Source organism: Ambystoma mexicanum, chromosome 5p (assembly GCF_040938575.1).
Source record: "Ambystoma mexicanum isolate Mex_15411 chromosome 5p, UKY_AmexF1_1, whole genome shotgun sequence".
Classification (NCBI taxonomy): Eukaryota; Metazoa; Chordata; class Amphibia; order Caudata; family Ambystomatidae; genus Ambystoma; species Ambystoma mexicanum.
This window is the reverse complement of record NC_090930.1, coordinates 1,382,338,100-1,382,353,017: the sequence shown is the minus strand read 5'-3', so window position 1 is coordinate 1,382,353,017 and position 14,918 is coordinate 1,382,338,100.

Here is a 14,918-nt window from a genome sequence, read left to right as displayed (position 1 = left end):
GACCCTTCCTATAGCATGAGATGTGATATCCAACTTCTTCCCATTCCAATCCTGAGACCCTTCCTATAACATGAGATGTGATGTCTCAATGCTTCTAATACCAAACCTGAGATCTTTCCTATAACATGAGATGTGATATCCAACTCCTTCCCATTCCAATCCTGAGATGTGATATCTCAATGCTTATACCAAACCTGAGACCCTTCCTATAGCTTGAGATGTGATATCCAACTCCTTCCCATTGCAATCCTGAGACCCGTTCCTATAGCATGAGATGTGATATCTCAAGGCCTCTAATACCAAACCTGAGATCCTTCCTCTAACATGAAATGTGATATCCAACTCCTTCCCCTTCCAAACCTGAGAGCCTTCCTATAGCATGAGATATGATATCCAAGTCCTTCCCATTCCAATCCTGAGACCCTTCCTATAACATGAAATGTGATATCCAACTCCATCCCATTCCAACCTGAGACCTTTCCTATAGCATGAGATGGGATATCCAACTCCTTCCAAATCCAATACTGATACCATTCCGATAGCATGAGATGTGATATCCCAATGCTTCTACCAAATCTGAGACCCATACTATGGCATGAGATGTGATATCAAACTCCTTCCCATTCCAATCCTGAGACCCTTCCTATAGCTTGAGATGTGATATCCAACTTCTTCCCATTCCAATTCTGAGACCCTTCCTATACCATGAGACTTGATATCTCAATGCTTCTAATACCAAACCTGAGACCCGTCCTATAACATGAGATGTGATATCCAAATCCTTCCCCTTCCAAACCTTAGACCCTTCCTTTATCATGAGATGTGATATCCAACTCCTTCCCATTCCAATCCTGAGACCCTTCCGATATCATGACATTTGTTATCTCAATGCTTCTAATATCAAACTTGAGACCCTCCCTATAGCATGAGATGTGACATCCAAGTCCTCCCCATTCCAATCCTGAGACCCTTCCTATAGCATGAGATGTGATATCTCAATGCTTCTAATACCAAACCTGAGACCCTTCCTATAACATGAGATGGGATATCCAACTCAGATGGGATATCCAACTCCTTCCCATTCCAATCCTGAGACCCTTACGATAGCAGAGATGTGATATCTCAATGCTTATATCAAACCTGAGACCCTTCCTATGGCCTGAGATGTCATATACAACTCCTTCCCATTCCAATCCTGAGACCCTTCCTATAGTATGAGATGTGATATCTCAATGCTTATACCAAATCTGAGACCCTTCCTATAGCATGAGATGTGATATCCAACACCTTCCCATTCCAATCCTGAGACCCTTCCTATAGCATGAGATGTGATGTCTCAATGCTTCCAATACCAAACCTGAGATCCTTCCTATAACATGAGATGTGATATCCAACTCCTTCCCATTCCAATCCTGAGACCCTTATGATAGCATGAGATGTGATATCTCAATGCCTCTTATACCAAACCTGAGATCCTTCCGATAGCATGAGATGTGATATCTCAATGCTTCTAATACCAAACCTGAGATCCTTCCTATAATATGAGATGTGATTTCCAAATCCTTCCCCTTCCAAACCTGAGACCCTCCCTTTAGCATGAGATGTGATATCCAACTCCTTCCCATTCCAATCCTGAGACCCTTCTGATAGCATGAGATGTGATATCTCAATGCCTCTAATACCAAACCTGAGATCCTACCTCTAACATGAAATGTGATATCCATCTCCTTCCCTTTCCAAACCTGAGACCCTGCCTATAGCATGATATGTGATATCCAAGTCCTTCCCATTCCAATCCTGAGACCCTTCCTATAGCATGTGATGTGATATCTCAATGCTTATACCAAACCTGAGACCCTTCCTATGGCATGAGATGGCATATACAACTCCTTCCCATTCCAATCCTGAGACCCTTCCTATAGCATGAGATGTGATATCCAATTCCTCCCCATTCCAAACCTGAGAACCTTCCTACAGCATGCGATGTGATATCTCAATGCTTCTAATACCAAACCTGAGACCAGTCCTATAACATGAGATTGGATATCCAACTCCTTCCCCTTCCAAACCTGAGACCCTTCCTATAGCATGAGATGTGATATCCAACTTCTTCCCATTCCAATCCTGAGACCCTTCCTATAACATGAGATGTGATGTCTCAATGCTTCTAATACCAAACCTGAGATCTTTCCTATAACATGAGATGTGATATCCAACTCCTTCCCATTCCAATCCTGAGATGTGATATCTCAATGCTTATACCAAACCTGAGACCCTTCCTATAGCTTGAGATGTGATATCCAACTCCTTCCCATTGCAATCCTGAGACCCGTTCCTATAGCATGAGATGTGATATCTCAAGGCCTCTAATACCAAACCTGAGATCCTTCCTCTAACATGAAATGTGATATCCAACTCCTTCCCCTTCCAAACCTGAGAGCCTTCCTATAGCATGAGATATGATATCCAAGTCCTTCCCATTCCAATCCTGAGACCCTTCCTATAACATGAAATGTGATATCCAACTCCATCCCATTCCAACCTGAGACCTTTCCTATAGCATGAGATGGGATATCCAACTCCTTCCAAATCCAATACTGATACCATTCCGATAGCATGAGATGTGATATCCCAATGCTTCTACCAAATCTGAGACCCATACTATGGCATGAGATGTGATATCAAACTCCTTCCCATTCCAATCCTGAGACCCTTCCTATAGCTTGAGATGTGATATCCAACTTCTTCCCATTCCAATTCTGAGACCCTTCCTATACCATGAGACTTGATATCTCAATGCTTCTAATACCAAACCTGAGACCCGTCCTATAACATGAGATGTGATATCCAAATCCTTCCCCTTCCAAACCTTAGACCCTTCCTTTATCATGAGATGTGATATCCAACTCCTTCCCATTCCAATCCTGAGACCCTTCCGATATCATGACATTTGTTATCTCAATGCTTCTAATATCAAACTTGAGACCCTCCCTATAGCATGAGATGTGACATCCAAGTCCTCCCCATTCCAATCCTGAGACCCTTCCTATAGCATGAGATGTGATATCTCAATGCTTCTAATACCAAACCTGAGACCCTTCCTATAACATGAGATGGGATATCCAACTCAGATGGGATATCCAACTCCTTCCCATTCCAATCCTGAGACCCTTACGATAGCAGAGATGTGATATCTCAATGCTTATATCAAACCTGAGACCCTTCCTATGGCCTGAGATGTCATATACAACTCCTTCCCATTCCAATCCTGAGACCCTTCCTATAGTATGAGATGTGATATCTCAATGCTTATACCAAATCTGAGACCCTTCCTATAGCATGAGATGTGATATCCAACACCTTCCCATTCCAATCCTGAGACCCTTCCTATAGCATGAGATGTGATGTCTCAATGCTTCCAATACCAAACCTGAGATCCTTCCTATAACATGAGATGTGATATCCAACTCCTTCCCATTCCAATCCTGAGACCCTTATGATAGCATGAGATGTGATATCTCAATGCCTCTTATACCAAACCTGAGATCCTTCCGATAGCATGAGATGTGATATCTCAATGCTTCTAATACCAAACCTGAGATCCTTCCTATAATATGAGATGTGATTTCCAAATCCTTCCCCTTCCAAACCTGAGACCCTCCCTTTAGCATGAGATGTGATATCCAACTCCTTCCCATTCCAATCCTGAGACCCTTCTGATAGCATGAGATGTGATATCTCAATGCCTCTAATACCAAACCTGAGATCCTACCTCTAACATGAAATGTGATATCCATCTCCTTCCCTTTCCAAACCTGAGACCCTGCCTATAGCATGATATGTGATATCCAAGTCCTTCCCATTCCAATCCTGAGACCCTTCCTATAGCATGTGATGTGATATCTCAATGCTTATACCAAACCTGAGACCCTTCCTATGGCATGAGATGGCATATACAACTCCTTCCCATTCCAATCCTGAGACCCTTCCTATAGCATGAGATGTGATATCCAACTTCTTCCCATTCCAATCCTGAGACCCTTCCTATAGCATGAGATGTGATATCTCAATGCTTATACCAAACTTGAGACCCTTCCTATAGCTTGAGATGTGATATCCAACTCCTTCCCATTCCAATCCTGTGACCCTTCCTATAGCATGAGATGTGATATTTCAATGCCTCTAATACCAAACCTGAGATCCTTCCTCTAACATGAAATGTGATATCCAACTCCTTCCCCTTCCAATCCTGAGACCCTTCCTATAGCTTGAGATGTGATATCCAACTTCTTCCCATTCCAATTCTGAGACCCTTCCTATACCATGAGACTTGATATCTCAATGCTTCTAATACCAAACCTGAGACCCGTCCTATAACATGAGATGTGATATCCAAATCCTTCCCCTTCCAAACCTTAGACCCTTCCTTTATCATGAGATGTGATATCCAACTCCTTCCCATTCCAATCCTGAGACCCTTCCGATATCATGACATTTGTTATCTCAATGCTTCTAATATCAAACTTGAGACCCTCCCTATAGCATGAGATGTGACATCCAAGTCCTCCCCATTCCAATCCTGAGACCCTTCCTATAGCATGAGATGTGATATCTCAATGCTTCTAATACCAAACCTGAGACCCTTCCTATAACATGAGATGGGATATCCAACTCAGATGGGATATCCAACTCCTTCCCATTCCAATCCTGAGACCCTTACGATAGCAGAGATGTGATATCTCAATGCTTATATCAAACCTGAGACCCTTCCTATGGCCTGAGATGTCATATACAACTCCTTCCCATTCCAATCCTGAGACCCTTCCTATAGTATGAGATGTGATATCTCAATGCTTATACCAAATCTGAGACCCTTCCTATAGCATGAGATGTGATATCCAACACCTTCCCATTCCAATCCTGAGACCCTTCCTATAGCATGAGATGTGATGTCTCAATGCTTCCAATACCAAACCTGAGATCCTTCCTATAACATGAGATGTGATATCCAACTCCTTCCCATTCCAATCCTGAGACCCTTATGATAGCATGAGATGTGATATCTCAATGCCTCTTATACCAAACCTGAGATCCTTCCGATAGCATGAGATGTGATATCTCAATGCTTCTAATACCAAACCTGAGATCCTTCCTATAATATGAGATGTGATTTCCAAATCCTTCCCCTTCCAAACCTGAGACCCTCCCTTTAGCATGAGATGTGATATCCAACTCCTTCCCATTCCAATCCTGAGACCCTTCTGATAGCATGAGATGTGATATCTCAATGCCTCTAATACCAAACCTGAGATCCTACCTCTAACATGAAATGTGATATCCATCTCCTTCCCTTTCCAAACCTGAGACCCTGCCTATAGCATGATATGTGATATCCAAGTCCTTCCCATTCCAATCCTGAGACCCTTCCTATAGCATGTGATGTGATATCTCAATGCTTATACCAAACCTGAGACCCTTCCTATGGCATGAGATGGCATATACAACTCCTTCCCATTCCAATATTGAGACCCTTCCTATAGCATGAGATGTGATATCCAACTTCTTCCCATTCCAATCCTGAGACCCTTCCTATAGCATGAGATGTGATATCTCAATGCTTATACCAAACTTGAGACCCTTCCTATAGCTTGAGATGTGATATCCAACTCCTTCCCATTCCAATCCTGAGACCCTTCCTATAGCATGAGATGTGATATTTCAAGGCCTCTAATACCAAACCTGAGATCCTTCCTCTAACATGAAATGTGATATCCAACTCCTTCCCCTTCCAAACCTGAGAGCCTTCCTATAGCATGAGATATGATATCCAAGTCCTTCCCATTCCAATCCTGAGACCCTTCCTATAACATGAAATGTGATATCCAACTCCTTCCCATTCCAACCTGAGACCCTTCCTATAGCATGAGATGGGATATCCAACTCCTTCCAAATCCAATACTGATACCCTTCCGATAGCATGAGATGTGATATCCCAATGCTTCTACCAAACCTGAGACCCATACTATGGCATGAGATGTGATATCAAACTCCTTCCCATTCCAATCCTGAGACCCTTCTTATACCATGAGACTTGATATCTCAATGCTTCTAATACCAAACCTGAGACCCGCCCTATAACATGAGATGTGATATCCAAATCCTTCCCCTTCCAAACCTTAGACCCTTCTATTATCATGAGATGTGATATCCAACTCCTTCCCATTCCAATCCTGAGACCCTTCCGATATCATGAGATGTGATATCTCAATGCTTATACCAAATCTGAGACCGTTCCTATGGCCTGAGATGTCATATACAACTCCTTCCCATTCCAATCCTGAGACCCTTCCTATAGCATGAGATGTGATATCTCGATGCTTATACCAAATCTGAGACCCTTCCCATAGCATGAGATGTGATATCCAACTCCTTCCCATTCCAATCCTGAGACACTTCCTATAGCATGAGAAGTGATATCTCCATGCTTATACCAAACCTGAGACCCTTCCTATAGCATGAGATGTGATATCCAACTCCTTCCCATTCCAATCCTGAGACCCTTCCTATAGCATGAGATGTGATGTCTCAATGCTTCTAATACCAGACCTGAGATCCTTCCTATAACATGAGATGTGATATCCAACTCCTTCCATTCCAATCCTGAGACCCTTCCTATAGCATGAGATGTTATATCTCAATACTTATACCAATCCTGAAACCCTTCCTATAGCATGAGATTTGATACCCAACTCCTTCCCATTCCAATCCTGAGACGCTTCCTATAGCATGAGATGTGATATCTCAATGCCTCTAATACCAAACCTGAGATCCTTCCTCTAACATGAAATGTGATATCCAACTCCTTCCCTTTCCAAATCTGAGAGCCTATCTATAGCATGAGATGTGATATCCAAGTCCTTCCCATTCCAATCCTTAGACCCTTCCTGCAGCGTGCAATATGATATCTCAATGATTCTAATAACAAACCTGAGACCCGTCCTATAACATGAGATGGGATATCCAACTCCTTCCCATTCCAATCCTGAGACACTTCTGATAGCAGAGATGTGATATCTCAATGCTTATACCAAACCTGAGACCCTTCCTATAACATGAGATCGGATATCCAACTCCTTCCCGTTCCAAACCTGAGACCCTTCCTATAGCATATGTGATATCCAACTCCTTCCCATTCCAAACATGAGACCCTTCCTATAGCAAGAATGTAATATCCAACTCCTTCCCATTCCAACCCTGAGACCATTCCTATAGCATGAGAAGTGATATCTCAATGCTTCTAATACCAAACCTGAGATCCTTCCTATGACATGAGATGTGATATCCAATTCCTCCCCATTCCAAACCTGAGAACCTTCCTACAGCATGCGATGTGATATCTCAATGCTTCTAATACCAAACCTGAGACCAGTCCTATAACATGAGATTGGATATCCAACTCCTTCCCCTTCCAAACCTGAGACCCTTCCTATAGCATGAGATGTGATATCCAACTTCTTCCCATTCCAATCCTGAGACCCTTCCTATAACATGAGATGTGATGTCTCAATGCTTCTAATACCAAACCTGAGATCTTTCCTATAACATGAGATGTGATATCCAACTCCTTCCCATTCCAATCCTGAGATGTGATATCTCAATGCTTATACCAAACCTGAGACCCTTCCTATAGCTTGAGATGTGATATCCAACTCCTTCCCATTCCAATCCTGAGACCCGTTCCTATAGCATGAGATGTGATATCTCAAGGCCTCTAATACCAAACCTGAGATCCTTCCTCTAACATGAAATGTGATATCCAACTCCTTCCCCTTCCAAACCTGAGAGCCTTCCTATAGCATGAGATATGATATCCAAGTCCTTCCCATTCCAATCCTGAGACCCTTCCTATAACATGAAATGTGATATCCAACTCCATCCCATTCCAACCTGAGACCTTTCCTATAGCATGAGATGGGATATCCAACTCCTTCCAAATCCAATACTGATACCATTCCGATAGCATGAGATGTGATATCCCAATGCTTCTACCAAATCTGAGACCCATACTATGGCATGAGATGTGATATCAAACTCCTTCCCATTCCAATCCTGAGACCCTTCCTATAGCTTGAGATGTGATATCCAACTTCTTCCCATTCCAATTCTGAGACCCTTCCTATACCATGAGACTTGATATCTCAATGCTTCTAATACCAAACCTGAGACCCGTCCTATAACATGAGATGTGATATCCAAATCCTTCCCCTTCCAAACCTTAGACCCTTCCTTTATCATGAGATGTGATATCCAACTCCTTCCCATTCCAATCCTGAGACCCTTCCGATATCATGACATTTGTTATCTCAATGCTTCTAATATCAAACTTGAGACCCTCCCTATAGCATGAGATGTGACATCCAAGTCCTCCCCATTCCAATCCTGAGACCCTTCCTATAGCATGAGATGTGATATCTCAATGCTTCTAATACCAAACCTGAGACCCTTCCTATAACATGAGATGGGATATCCAACTCAGATGGGATATCCAACCCCTTCCCATTCCAATCCTGAGACCCTTACGATAGCAGAGATGTGATATCTCAATGCTTATATCAAACCTGAGACCCTTCCTATGGCCTGAGATGTCATATACAACTCCTTCCCATTCCAATCCTGAGACCCTTCCTATAGTATGAGATGTGATATCTCAATGCTTATACCAAATCTGAGACCCTTCCTATAGCATGAGATGTGATATCCAACACCTTCCCATTCCAATCCTGAGACCCTTCCTATAGCATGAGATGTGATGTCTCAATGCTTCCAATACCAAACCTGAGATCCTTCCTATAACATGAGATGTGATATCCAACTCCTTCCCATTCCAATCCTGAGACCCTTATGATAGCATGAGATGTGATATCTCAATGCCTCTTATACCAAACCTGAGATCCTTCCGATAGCATGAGATGTGATATCTCAATGCTTCTAATACCAAACCTGAGATCCTTCCTATAATATGAGATGTGATTTCCAAATCCTTCCCCTTCCAAACCTGAGACCCTCCCTTTAGCATGAGATGTGATATCCAACTCCTTCCCATTCCAATCCTGAGACCCTTCTGATAGCATGAGATGTGATATCTCAATGCCTCTAATACCAAACCTGAGATCCTACCTCTAACATGAAATGTGATATCCATCTCCTTCCCTTTCCAAACCTGAGACCCTGCCTATAGCATGATATGTGATATCCAAGTCCTTCCCATTCCAATCCTGAGACCCTTCCTATAGCATGTGATGTGATATCTCAATGCTTATACCAAACCTGAGACCCTTCCTATGGCATGAGATGGCATATACAACTCCTTCCCATTCCAATCCTGAGACCCTTCCTATAGCATGAGGTGTGATATCCAACTTCTTCCCATTCCAATCCTGAGACCCTTCCTATAGCATGAGATGTGATATCTCAATGCTTATACCAAACCTGAGACCCTTCCTATAGCTTGAGATGTGATATCCAACTCCTTCCCATTCCAATCCTGAGACCCTTCCTATAGCATGAGATGTGATATTTCAAGGCCTCTAATACCAAACCTGAGATCCTTCCTCTAACATGAAATGTGATATCCAACTCCTTCCCCTTCCAAACCTGAGAGCCTTCCTATAGCATGAGATATGATATCCAAGTCCTTCCCATTCCAATCCTGAGACCCTTCCTATAACATGAAATGTGATATCCAACTCCTTCCCATTCCAACCTGAGACCCTTCCTATAGCATGAGATGGGATATCCAACTCCTTCCAAATCCAATACTGATACCCTTCCGATAGCATGAGATGTGATATCCCAATGCTTCTACCAAACCTGAGACCCATACTATGGCATGAGATGTGATATCAAACTCCTTCCCATTCCAATCCTGAGACCCTTCTTATACCATGAGACTTGATATCTCAATGCTTCTAATACCAAACCTGAGACCCGTCCTATAACATGAGATGTGATATCCAAATCCTTCCCCTTCCAAACATTAGACCCTTCTATTATCATGAGATGTGATATCCAACTCCTTCCCATTCCAATCCTGAGACCCTTCCGATATCATGAGATGTGATATCTCAATGCTTATACCAAATCTGAGACCGTTCCTATGGCCTGAGATGTCATATACAACTCCTTCCCATTCCAATCCTGAGACCCTTCCTATAGCATGAGATGTGATATCTCGATGCTTATACCAAATCTGAGACCCTTCCCATAGCATGAGATGTGATATCCAACTCCTTCCCATTCCAATCCTGAGACACTTCCTATAGCATGAGATGTGATATCTCAATGCTTATACCAAACCTGAGACCCTTCCTATAGCATGAGATGTGATATCCAAATCCTTCCCATTCCAATCCTGAGACCCTTCCTATAGCATGAGATGTGATGTCTCAATGCTTCTAATACCAAACCTGAGATCCTTCCTATAACATGAGATGTGATATCCAACTCCTTCCCATTCCAATCCTGAGACCCTTATGATAGCATGAGATGTGATATCTCAATGCCTCTTAAACCAAACCTGAGATCCTCCCGATAGCATGAGATGTGATATCTCAATGCTTCTAATACCAAACCTGAGATCCTTCCTATAATATGAGATGTGATTTCCAAATCCTTCCCCTTCCAAACCTGAGACCCTCCCTTTAGCATGAAATGTGATATCCAACTCCTTCCCATTCCAATCCTGAGACCCTTCTGATAGCATGAGATGTGATATCTCAATGCCCTAATACCAAACCTGAGATCCTACCTCTAACATGAAATGTGATATCCAACTCCTTCCCATTCCAATCCTGAGACCCTTATGATAGCATGAGATGTGATATCTCAATGCCTCTTGCACCAAACCTGAGAACCTTCCGATAGCATGAGATGTGATATCTCAATGCTTCTAATACCAAACCTGAGATCCTTCCTATAATATGAGATGTGATTTCCAAAATCTTCCCCTTCCAAACCTGAGACCCTCCCTTTAGCATGAAATGTGATATCCAACTCCTTCCCATTCCAATCCTGAGACCCTTCTGATAGCATGAGATGTGATATCTCAATGCCTCTAATACCAAACCTGAGATCCTACCTCTAACATGAAATGTGATATCCATCTCCTTCCCTTTCCAAACCTGAGACCCTGCCTATAGCATGAGATGTGATATCCAAGTCCTTCCCATTCCAATCCTGAGACCCTTCCTATAGCATATGATGTGATATCTCAATGCTTATACCAAACCTGAGACCCTTCCTATGGCATGAGATGTCATATACAACTCCTTCCCATTCCAACCCTGAGACCCTTCCTATAGCATGAGATGTGATATCTCAATGCTTATACCAAACCCGAGACCCTTCCTATAGCATGAGATGTGATATCCAACTTCTTCCCATTCCAATCCTGAGACCCTTCCTATAGCATGAGATGTGATATCTCAATGCTTATACCAAACCTGAGACCCTTCCTATAGCTTGAGATGTGATATCCAACTCCTTCCCATTCCAATCCTGAGACCCTTCCTATAGCATGAGATGTGATATCTCAAGGCCTCTAATACCAAACCTGAGATCCTTCCTCTAACATGAAATGTGATATCCAACTCCTTCCCCTTCCAAACCTGAGAGCCTTCCTATAGCATGAGATATGATATCCAAGTCCTTCCCATTCCAATCCTGAGACCCTTCCTATAACATGAAATGTGATATCCAACTCCTTCCCATTCTAACCTGAGACCCTTCCTATAGCATGAGATGGGATATCCAACTCCTTCCAAATCCAATACTGATACCCTTCCTATAGCATGAGATGTGATATCCCAATGCTTCTACCAAACCTGAGACCCATACTATGGCATGAGATGTGATATCAAACTCCTTCCCATTCCAATCCTGAGACGCTTCCTATAGCTTGAGATGTGATATCCAACTCCTTCCCATTCCAATTCTGAGACCCTTCTTATACCATGAGACTTGATATCTCAATGCTTCTAATACCAAACCTGAGACCCGTCCTATAACATGAGATGTGATATCCAAATCCTTCCCTTTCCAAACCTTAGACCCTTCCTTTATCATGAGATGTGATATCCAACTCCTTCCCATTCCAAACCTGAGACCCTTCCGATATCATGAGATTTGTTATCTCAATGCTTCTAATATCAAACTTGAGACCCTCCCTATAGCATGAGATGTGACATCCAAGTCCTTCCCATTCCAATCCTGAGACCCTTCCTATAGCATGAGATGTGATATCTCAATGCTTCTAATACCAAACCTGAGACCCTTCCTATAACATGAGATGGGATATCCAACTCCTTCCCATTCCAATCCTGAGACCCTTCCGATAGCAGAGATGTGATATCTCAATGCTTATACCAAACCTGAGACCCTTCCTAAGGCCTGAGATGTCATATACAACTCCTTCCCATTCCAATCCTGAGACCCTTCCTATAGCATGAGATGTGATATCTCAATGCTTATACCAAATCTGAGACCCTTCCTATAGCATGAGATGTGATATCCAACACCTTCCCATTCCAATCCTGAGACCCTTCCTATAGCATAAGATGTGATATCCAAATCCTTCCTATTCCAATCCTGAGACCCTTCCTATAGCATGAGATGTGATATCTCAATGCTTATACCAAACCTGAGACCCTTCCTATAGCATGAGATGTGATATCCAACTCCTTCCCATTCCAATCCTGAGACCCTTCCTATAGCATGAGATGTGATGTCTCAATGCTTCTAATACCAAACCTGAGATCCTTCCTATAACATGAGATGTGATATCCAACTCCTTCCCATTCCAATCCTGAGACCCTTATGATAGCATGAGATGTGATATCTCAATGCCTCTTATACCAAACCTGAGATCCTTCCGATAGCATGAGATGTGATATCTCAATGCTTCTAATACCAAACCTGAGATCCTTCCTATAATATGAGATGTGATTTCCAAATCCTTCCCCTTCCAAACCTGAGACCCTCCCTTTAGCATGAAATGTGATATCCAACTCCTTCCCATTCCAATCCTGAGACCCTTCTGATAGCATGAGATGTGATATCTCAATGCCTCTAATACCAAACCTGAGATCCTACCTCTAACATGAAATGTGATATCCATCTCCTTCCCTTTCCAAACCTGAGACCCTGCCTATAGCATGAGATGTGATATCCAAGTCCTTCCCATTCCAATCCTGAGACCCTTCCTATAGCATGTGATGTGATATCTCAATGCTTATACCAAACCTGAGACCCTTCCTATGGCATGAGATGTCATACACAACTCCTTCCCATTCCAACCCTGAGACCCTTCCTATAGCATGAGATGTGATATCTCAATGCTTATACCAAACCTGAGACCCTTCCTATAGCATGAGATGTGATATCCAACTTCTTCCCATTCCAATCCTGAGACCCTTCCTATAGCATGAGATATGATATCTCAATGCTTATACCAAACCTGAGACCCTTCCTATAGCATAAGATGTGATATCCAAATCCTTCCCATTCCAATCCTGAGACCCTTCCTATAGCATGAGATGTGATATCTCAATGCTTATACCAAACCTGAGACCCTTCCTATAGCATGAGATGTGATATCCAACTCCTTCCCATTCCAATCCTGAGACCCTTCCTATAGCATGAGATGTGATGTCTCAATGCTTCTAATACCAAACCTGAGATCCTTCCTATAACATGAGATGTGATATCCAACTCCTTCCCATTCCAATCCTGAGACCCTTATGATAGCATGAGATGTGATATCTCAATGCCTCTTACACCAAACCTGAGATCCTTCCGATAGCATGAGATGTGATATCTCAATGCTTCTAATACCAAACCTGAGATCCTTCCTATAATATGAGATGTGATTTCCAAATCCTTCCCCTTCCAAACCTGAGACCCTCCCTTTAGCATGAGATGTGATATCCAACTCCTTCCCATTCCAATCCTGAGACCCTTCTGATAGCATGAGATGTGATATCTCAATGCCTCTAATACCAAACCTGAGATCCTACCTCTAACATGAAATGTGATATCCATCTCCTTCCCTTTCCAAACCTGAGACCCTGCCTATAGCATGATATGTGATATCCAAGTCCTTCCCATTCCAATCCTGAGACCCTTCCTATAGCATGTGATGTGATATCTCAATGCTTATACCAAACCTGAGACCCTTCCTATGGCATGAGATGGCATATACAACTCCTTCCCATTCCAATCCTGAGACCCTTCCTATAGCATGAGATGTGATATCCAACTTCTTCCCATTCCAATCCTGAGACCCTTCCTATAGCATGAGATGTGATATCTCAATGCTTATACCAAACCTGAGAATCTTCCTATAGCTTGAGATGTGATATCCAACTCCTTCCCATTCCAATCCTGAGACCCTTCCTATAGCATGAGATGTGATATTTCAAGGCCTCTAATACCAAACCTGAGATCCTTCCTCTAACATGAAATGTGATATACAACTCCTTCCCCTTCCAAACCTGAGAGCCTTCCTATAGCATGAGATATGATATCCAAGTCCTTCCCATTCCAATCCTGAGACCCTTCCTATAACATGAAATGTGATATCCAACTCCTTCCCATTCCAACCGGAGACCCTTCCTATAGCATGAGATGGGATATCCAACTCCTTCCAAATCCAATACTGATACCCTTCCGATAGCATGAGATGTGATATCCCAATGCTTCTACCAAACCTGAGACCCATACTATGGCATGAGATGTGATATAAAACTCCTTCCCATTCCAATCCTGAGACCCTTCTTATACCATGAGACTTGATATCTCAATGCTTCTAATACCAAACCTGAGACCCGTCCTATAACATGAGATGTGATATCCAAATCCTT